Source organism: Lithobates pipiens, unplaced genomic scaffold (genome assembly GCF_037356315.1).
Source record: "Lithobates pipiens isolate NorthernLeopardFrog02 unplaced genomic scaffold, aLitPip1_a1.2 Scaffold_10, whole genome shotgun sequence".
NCBI classification, from domain to species: domain Eukaryota; kingdom Metazoa; phylum Chordata; class Amphibia; order Anura; family Ranidae; genus Lithobates; species Lithobates pipiens.
Genome location: NW_027507686.1, coordinates 229,273,409 through 229,281,438, shown reverse-complemented (window position 1 = coordinate 229,281,438; position 8,030 = coordinate 229,273,409). Strand labels below are relative to the sequence as shown.

Here is an 8,030-nt window from a genome sequence, read left to right as displayed (position 1 = left end):
TGAATAGAATAAATTTGAATTTGAATAGAATAGAAAATAATATATTAGAAAAGAAAATAATAGAACAGAAAATGAAAGAATAGAATATAAAAAATAGAATAGAATGGAGTAGAAAGAATATAACCATCTTCTGAAACTGGAATTTCAAATAGAATAATATCAAATTTGAATAGAATAGAAAAGAATAAAATAGAAAAAAAAACAAATAGAATAAAAAAGAATAGAATAGAATAAAATAGAATATAACCTAGAAAAGTAGAAAATAAAATAATAGACTAGAAAAACAATAGAATAGAATAAACAATATAAAATAATAGAATATAATAGAAAGAATATACCAATATAACTGTTTTCCACAATTAAATTTTTTTAATAGAATAAATTCGAATTTTAATAGAATAGAAACGAATATTATAGAAAAGAAAAGAATAGAACAGAAAATAAAAGAATAGAATAGATTAGTTAAAACAACAATATAATAGAATGGAATAGAAATTTGATATTGAATAGAATAATTTGGATTTTGAAATGGAATTCGACTTTGAATCAATTAGAATTTTCTGAATTTGGAAGATTCAAATTCATTCAAATTTGAATAAATGAAACTAATTCAACTACCTGAAGTAAACAAATTCATGTAAATATCAAATCTAAGGGAAACAAATGTTTTCATTCTTTATGTCTATTTGGAGAACACATCAGTCTGTGTGTAAACGCTTTACGTAAACCCCGCGGCGCAAAACCATGCGTCTTAATGGGCGCCTGAACTCAGTACTTGCGGGTTCTGGGGGTGGCGTTAGGTGTTACGTGCCCCATCTCCCCCGCGTCTCCATGTACATGAAGCCTTATTGATCACATGTGGGAGAATCCTTTCAGAGGACGCTTTTTATTACTCATTTATGTTTATTGAGAAGACTCTTTCAGTTGCTGGCTGGGTAGAACACTTTATATACTTTAGCTCTTCCCCAGTCTACACAAAGCGAGCTCGGGCTTCAATTAGTATCAGCAAACAAAGCCAGCGAGCGGCCATGGATACTCGGTGAGGATTCCCTTGCGTGAAGGATGCTGTTACCATGACAACCAGGGAATACCCTGCCGCCATTGCGGATGAGGGCAGCAGCCCTTCGGTACTATGGCCGGGGCTCAGTACAGTGGGCGGGGACCTGCGACGTCACCGCTCAGCTGCTCGGCTCCTGATCCGATTCCAAGATGGCTGCCGCTGTGCTCTGAGCTTCAGGTTGTGGATAGAGAGCGTGTGATGGCAGCAGATCCCCCCCACAAATGTGTGACCCGGATATGAGGCTGTAGTGGGGCCCCGGGGCCCAGGTAAGGAGGGGGCTGGGTAGGTGGGATATGGTGGTTGTATAAGAACTTGTTCAGGTATTACAGGTAGGCACAGGCCTGAGGGGGGAGGTGGAAGAGATCCTCCCATACACATTCCCCAGTCAGCCTGAGCAACTACAACCACCAACGTGGCATGCCAGCTGCTGGTCCAATGGCTGTGGCACTACAAGACCCAGCATGGCCAGGGACACTGCTTCAGAAGGTAGTGAGGAGCAAGCTGGGGAACTACAACCCCCAGCATGGCGAGCAGAGAGAGAGTGGAGGATTATGGGAGACGGGGCATTACAGGTCCATGCAGAGTGTGACCTTCATACGGTGTCTGAGGAACTACAGGTCCCAGAATGCCATGAGAGTCGGGCACACTGCAAGAGATGGCAGCCAGGAGCGGGCTGGGGAACCACAACACCCAGCATGGCAAGCAGGAGGATTATGGGAGACGGGCGTTATAGGTTCATGAATGGCGTGACAGCCGGAGGTGACCTTTCTGCAGTATCTGAGGAACTACAGGTCCCAGCATGGAATGGCAACCTTGTGATGCTACATGTCAGCTTGGGGTGTCAGCCTGGAAGGGGGATATAAAGTGTCAGCAAGGCATGACAGCCTGGGGGAACAGTGTCTGAGGAACTACTAGTCCCAGCATGCCATGATAGCCTGTCCTGATGTGAGATCCCAGCCCAGGGCGTTTCAGGTCTGTGCATGGTGGGACAGCCAGGCGTGAGCCTTACTATAGAGTGCCTGAGGAACTACATATCCCAGCATGCCATGACAGCCTGGGGAACAGTGTCTGAGGAACTACAAGTCCCAGCATGCCATGACAGCCTGGGGGAAGAGTGTCTGAGGCACAAGTCCCAGCATGCCCTGACAGCCTGTCCTGATGGGAGATCCCAGCCTGGGGCATTAAAGGTCCGTGTGTTGGTGTGACAGCCAGGCATGAGCCTTACTATAGATTGTCTGAGGAGCTACAGATCCCAGCATGCCATGACAGCCTGAGACAACCTGTCCTGATGTGAGATCCTAGCCTGTGGAATTACAGGTCCGTGTGTAGTGTGACAGCCAGGTGTGAGCATTAGACCTCATACACACTATTAGATTTTCTGCAGATTTTTGTCTACCGATTCACCAAAACCATATAATATGAGGTCAAACCTTAAGAGTTTTAATTTGTATGCAGTCAGACAGGCCCTTGTACTACATGGTTTTGGTAAATCTGAAGACAAAAATCTGCAGAAAATCTAATAGTGTGTATGGGGCTTTAGTATACAGCGTCTGAGGAACTACAGATCTCAGCATGTCATGGCAGTCTGTGGCTCTACATATCCTGTCCTGAGATCCCAGCCTGGGGCTACTTATGCCGGTGGAATAAAAAAAAATGCCAGCATGCCATGACAGCCTGGGGTAGGCATTTAGGCATTAGTCATCCAGTGTCTGAGGAACTACAGATCCCAGCATGCCATGACAGCCTGTGACTCCAGGCTTGGGATCCCAGACTGGGGCTACTCCCGAAGGGGGAACATAAAGTCTCCCCAAGATTTGACAGTCAAAAGTGACCCTTAATTGTACAATGCTAAAGTAACTACAGGTCCCAGCATGCCTTGCCAACCTGTGACAACAGATATAAAGCTGGAGATTTCCTTGGAGTTGTAACATCGGCTGTCAAACTTTGTTGAGACTTAAATGTACAGAGTCCGTGGAACTACAGTTCCCAGCATGCCATGACAGTCTACATATATCATCCTGGAGCTGTCTTTGAAGGTGTACCATAGAGTTTTGGCAAAGCATGACAGCCAGAAGTCACTTTTTTTTTTTATACAATGCCCCAGGAACTACAGACCTCAGCATGCAGTGACAACCTTTGACTCCCAATATCCCGTCCTGAGATGTCAGCCTGGAGCTATTTCTGAAAATAAACTATAAAGTCACAGCGGAGCATGACAGCCAGGGGTAAACCCTAGTACTACAATGTCTGAGGAACTACAAGCCCCAGCATGCCAGGGCAACCTGGGATGGCATATATCAGCCTGGAGCTGTCCTTGGAGGTGTAATGTGATCACTGTTGGCTGTCACACTTTGCAGAGACTTAGTTGTACAGTGCCTTGAACTACAGGTTCCATGACATGCCATGACAGCCTGTGACTCCCCATATCTATCCAGACGCAGGATGTCTGTCTGGAGCTACACGTTGAACATAAAGACTCAACATGGCATAAAAGCTTGCTGTAAACCTAGTCATACTATGTTTGAGGAACTGCAGGTCCCAGCATGCCATCTGTAACTTTACATATATCTGCCTGGAGCTGTACCATTAAGTCTCTGAAAAGCATGACAGCCAAAAGTTACTCTTAGATAAACAATGGCCAAGGAACTATAACTATAATATCTCAGCCTGGAGCTACTTCTGAAGATGGACTGTAAAGTCGCAGCAGGGCATGCCAGCCAGGGGTAAGCTTTAATTCTAAGTCTGAGGGACTACAGGTCCCAGCATGCCAAGTTTACCTGGGACTCCCTATGACCCAACCTGGAGCTGCCCTTGGAGGTGAAACATTAAGCCTCATGTGGGCACAATTACCAAGAATAACCCTTAGTGTATCTGTATCATGGTGTGTCAAAGTGTGATGGCCGGAGCTGATCCTTCTACAATGTCCAAGGAACTACAGGTCCCAGCATGCCATGATAACCTGTGACTCCCCATGTTCCAGTCTAGAGCTGCCTCTGGGGTGGGAGCATGAAGTCTCAGTTGGGAACAACCAATCGGGGGTTACCCTTACTGTATCATGGTTGTGGTTCTACAGTTCCAGGACTGACACTACCTGGCCAGTCTGGAGCAGTATCTGAAGATGTACCATACATTCTCTGCATAGAATTGGAGCCCAAGGTGACTCTTAGTTTTTGCAATGTTTGAGGAACCACAAATCCCAGCATGCCATGACAGCCTGTGACTCTACATAACCCCATCCTGAGATGTTAGCTTGGAGGTACTTCTATACAGTAAGTAGACTGTACAGTCGCAGTATGGCATGACAGCCAGGAGATAAGCCTTTAATTCCACAATGTCTGAGGAGCTACAGGTCCCAGCACACCATGACAACCTGATTCCCCATGTCCCAGGCTGGAGCTGCCTCTGGGGTGGAACATCAAGTCTCAGCTGGGTACAGCCACCAGGGGTAACTCATCTGTACCATGGTTGTGGTACTACAGGTCCCAGCATGCTATGACGATCTGTGACTCCACATGTCCCAGTCTGGGACTGCCTCTGGATTGGAACATGAAGTCTCAGCTTGGCACAGCCACCAGGGGTAACTCATCTGTACCATGGTTGGGGTACTACAGGTCCTAGCATGGCATGACACTAGAAGGCCAGCCTAGAGCAGCACCTGAAGGTGTACCATAAAATCGCCACATGTTACTGGAAGTGATGTGTAGTTGTAGAGTAGATGTGGAACTACAAGCCCCAGTATATGCAGTGCCAGACAAAGAAAACCTTTACTTTTGATAACGGTGTGGAACTGTAAGTCCCAAAATCGGGTGCAAGTCAGATGTGACCAGAGCCTATGAGGTGCCCAGCATGTAATGCCAGCCAGGGTGGTGTCAGCAAGGGAACTTCAAGCCCCAGGATTGGCAGACTGTGAAATGTCCCAGCGAGCCACGACAACTGTATACAACCCCTGGCCTTAGATGCTCAGCAAGAGGTGTCAGCCAGCAACAAGCTATACCTGTGGAGCTCTAGTATGGAATAACTATGGAGGAGCCTTGGTTCTTCATGGGTTGTGGAACTACAACTCCCAGGGTTCAATCACAGCCTGAGCTCATGTGGCAGGCAGTTTTGGTTAAAATCCTAACCAGAATAACCTATATCAGTGTTTCTCAACTCCAGTCCCCAAGTCGCCCCAAACAGGTCATGTTTTCAGGATTTCCAAATCACGTGTGCGAAATAATGGAAAGTCTGAAAACATGACCTGTTGGGGCGCCTTGAGCACTGGAGTTGAGAAACCCTGACCTATATAGTGACCATATGCAATCTGAGCCATAATCTGGATCCTCACATGCTACCAAGTCCTGGTAAAGCCTGGCATTCAGATGCCATATATACCAGTGTATCATGTATGAGGCCCCCCAGTGACAACATTCACAGATATCTCAATTTGGTGGTCACCATAACAATACCGCATACATATAATCATTCCTAACTCTCAGTGTATGTTCAGAAGAAACACATTTTTTAGTTTTGAATAGCATGGGGAAGGATTAGAACCACTATCGAGTTTTTAAAGATATCCGGGGATCAGTTACAGAGTTTTCCCCTCACTTACTGTCTTCTGATAATGCTTTACCAAACGGGAAGGGAGGAGAATTCTCCAATAACACTGGGCTTTGTTTATTTTTAAATTTTTTTTTTTTTTTTTTTACTAGCCACTTAATGACCGCCCCATAGTAGCTTTACTGCTACAGAGTGGCCGCTCTGCGCAGAATTGCGTATACATACGTGATTCTGCTTTTCCAGGTAGGGGGCGGCGCACACGCTGCTGGTGCGCCGCTTCTGCTGTAATTAGTCCCAACAGAAGCTGATCAGCCAATCGATGCCCGCCAGCACCCGCTGATTGGGGAGGAGATACATAGGACAGAGGTTTGCCTATGTAAACAATGCAGAGCTCTGTCCTGTCAGTTTGGATGTGCTGAATTTTGTTTCCCTGCAAAACAGGGAATAAAAATCTGCACTTGATGTAAAAAAAAAAAAAAGAAATGGATGACTGCATCGCTTGTATCCACTATTAAAGGAATATGACTAAATAAACAGCAGCTAGCACAATATTGTTGAAATAGCAATAGAAAAATCATAAGAGTGATGCAGCCAAAAAACAAACAAAAAAGAATTAGTCCATAGTAAATGAATCCAAGGTCTGTGTTCAAAATATTTCACACTAATAGCAATTAATGGAGGAAGTAACGATCACGAAACACAGCTGCTTACCCACCTCAGTGGTCCCTCATTACTAAGGTCATGCATGTGTTAGATATTCAAGGAAGCCCTTCAATTTCCATACATTCCAATCAGGGTAAACCACAGGAACACAGATAAAGCTGCCCCCGGTCTCCGCTTTTCCTCTTCAAATGCTCCAGTAATGGCCACCATGGATGAATTCATTCCATATAAATATAAAGGGATGAAACTCATGGTGCAGTATATCAAAAATTTGGTTCGAGTTGAAAAAGAGATACACTCGCATGCTCCACATAAAAACATTGCTTTGTTAGTTGTAATATCCAGTGTTCCCCACCAACAAGATGGACGCCGCATCCCAGCATACACCAGCATCACGTCGCCCACTCCCCCCTATGCGTTCCGTCATAGAATGATGTCGTCAGGGGCAGGATACAAGACAGTGTGAGCTCCTTAGGTTGTGAAGGAGTGCTAATCTTCACCCCTGTGAGTGGCGACTGAGGAAGAGGCTCGTCCTGGCTCCTAATATTAATGTAGAGTAAGAAGCATGTCCTGTACACCACACATCGAGACAGACTGTCTGTGAAGTGGGGTGTGGCAACCTCAGCCTGGGTTTCAACCAGGCCATGTCTCCCCAACACGTTTCGCTCTGCTTCTCGATACTCCATGATTAAAGTGATTGTAAAGGTTCGTTTTTTTGTTTTAGTTAATAACAAACGTGTCATGCTTGCCTCCTCTGTGCAAGGGTTTTGCACAGAGTGGCCCTGATCCTTCTTTTTTGGGGTGCCCCGGCGGCACTCCTGGCCCCTCCTCTTCAGTCAGTGCCCCCACAGAGAGCCACTCTCCCTGGGGGGCACCCGTGCGGGCGTGCTCCAGAGTCCTGCTACTGCGTCCATTGACTCAGACAACAAGATTCGGCCCCTCGCCCCCCTTACTCCTGTGTCAGTGGATTTGATGGGCAGTAAGTATGAGCTCAGGTGTGTTCGCACAGCCCACGTGCAGAGCCGCCGAAAAGTCGGCACTGCGCTAATCACAGGCAGTGAGACATTTCCCGATCTCTGCAGCCGGGCATCGGGACAATGTCTCACTGCCTGTGATCAGCGTAGTGCCGACTTCCATATAAGAAAACGTCCTTGGTTGGCAGTGGAATACCAGAATTATGGCTGCAGCAATATGCCATAACCATGTTCTTGTTTTTTTTTTTTTTTTTTTCAGCTGGCAATTCTCTAACCGATATAAGTGGTTTTAGCTGTGCATTTGCCACTGGATCACTTTTAGAAGTGGATGGGGGGGTGCACCCCACCACCCCTCCGCCGGCTTCTTATTGGCCCCGGATCTCTGCATAAAGAGGACCTGTCACTGCTTATTTCTATCAGAAGGGATGTTTACATTTCTTGTGATAGGAATAAACGTAATCACATTTTATTATTAAAGTATAAAAATAAAAAAAATGTAATGAAAGAAATAATAAAAAAAAGTAAAGAACCACCGTACTCATGCGCAGTGGTGAGCGCATATGTAGGTCACGCCCACGTATGTAAACAACGTTCCAACCACATGTGTGAGGTTTCACTGCGAATGTCAGAGCGAGAGCAATAATTCTAGCCCTAGATCTCCTCTAACTCTAAACCTGTAGAAATTTTTAAACCATCGCCTATGGAAATTCTTAAGTACCGTTGTTTGCTGCCATTCCGAGAGCATGCACAATTTTAAAGCATGACATGTTGGGTAACTATTTACTTCATCTTTT

General features: G+C 45.6%; 1 protein-coding gene across 4 annotated transcripts in view; it reads left to right on the top strand.

Moving 5' to 3' along the window:
- The first annotated feature begins 1,169 nt into the window (after positions 1 to 1,169).
- Positions 1,170 to 8,030, top strand: part of LOC143940827 (uncharacterized) — a 150,522-nt gene continuing 143,661 nt past the window's right edge. For all 4 annotated transcript variants that reach the window (XM_077462624.1, XM_077462615.1, XM_077462607.1 and 1 more), the window contains exon 1: positions 1,170 to 1,326. The gene's annotated coding sequence lies outside the window, so the exon portion shown is untranslated. The remainder of the gene's footprint in view (positions 1,327 to 8,030) is intronic.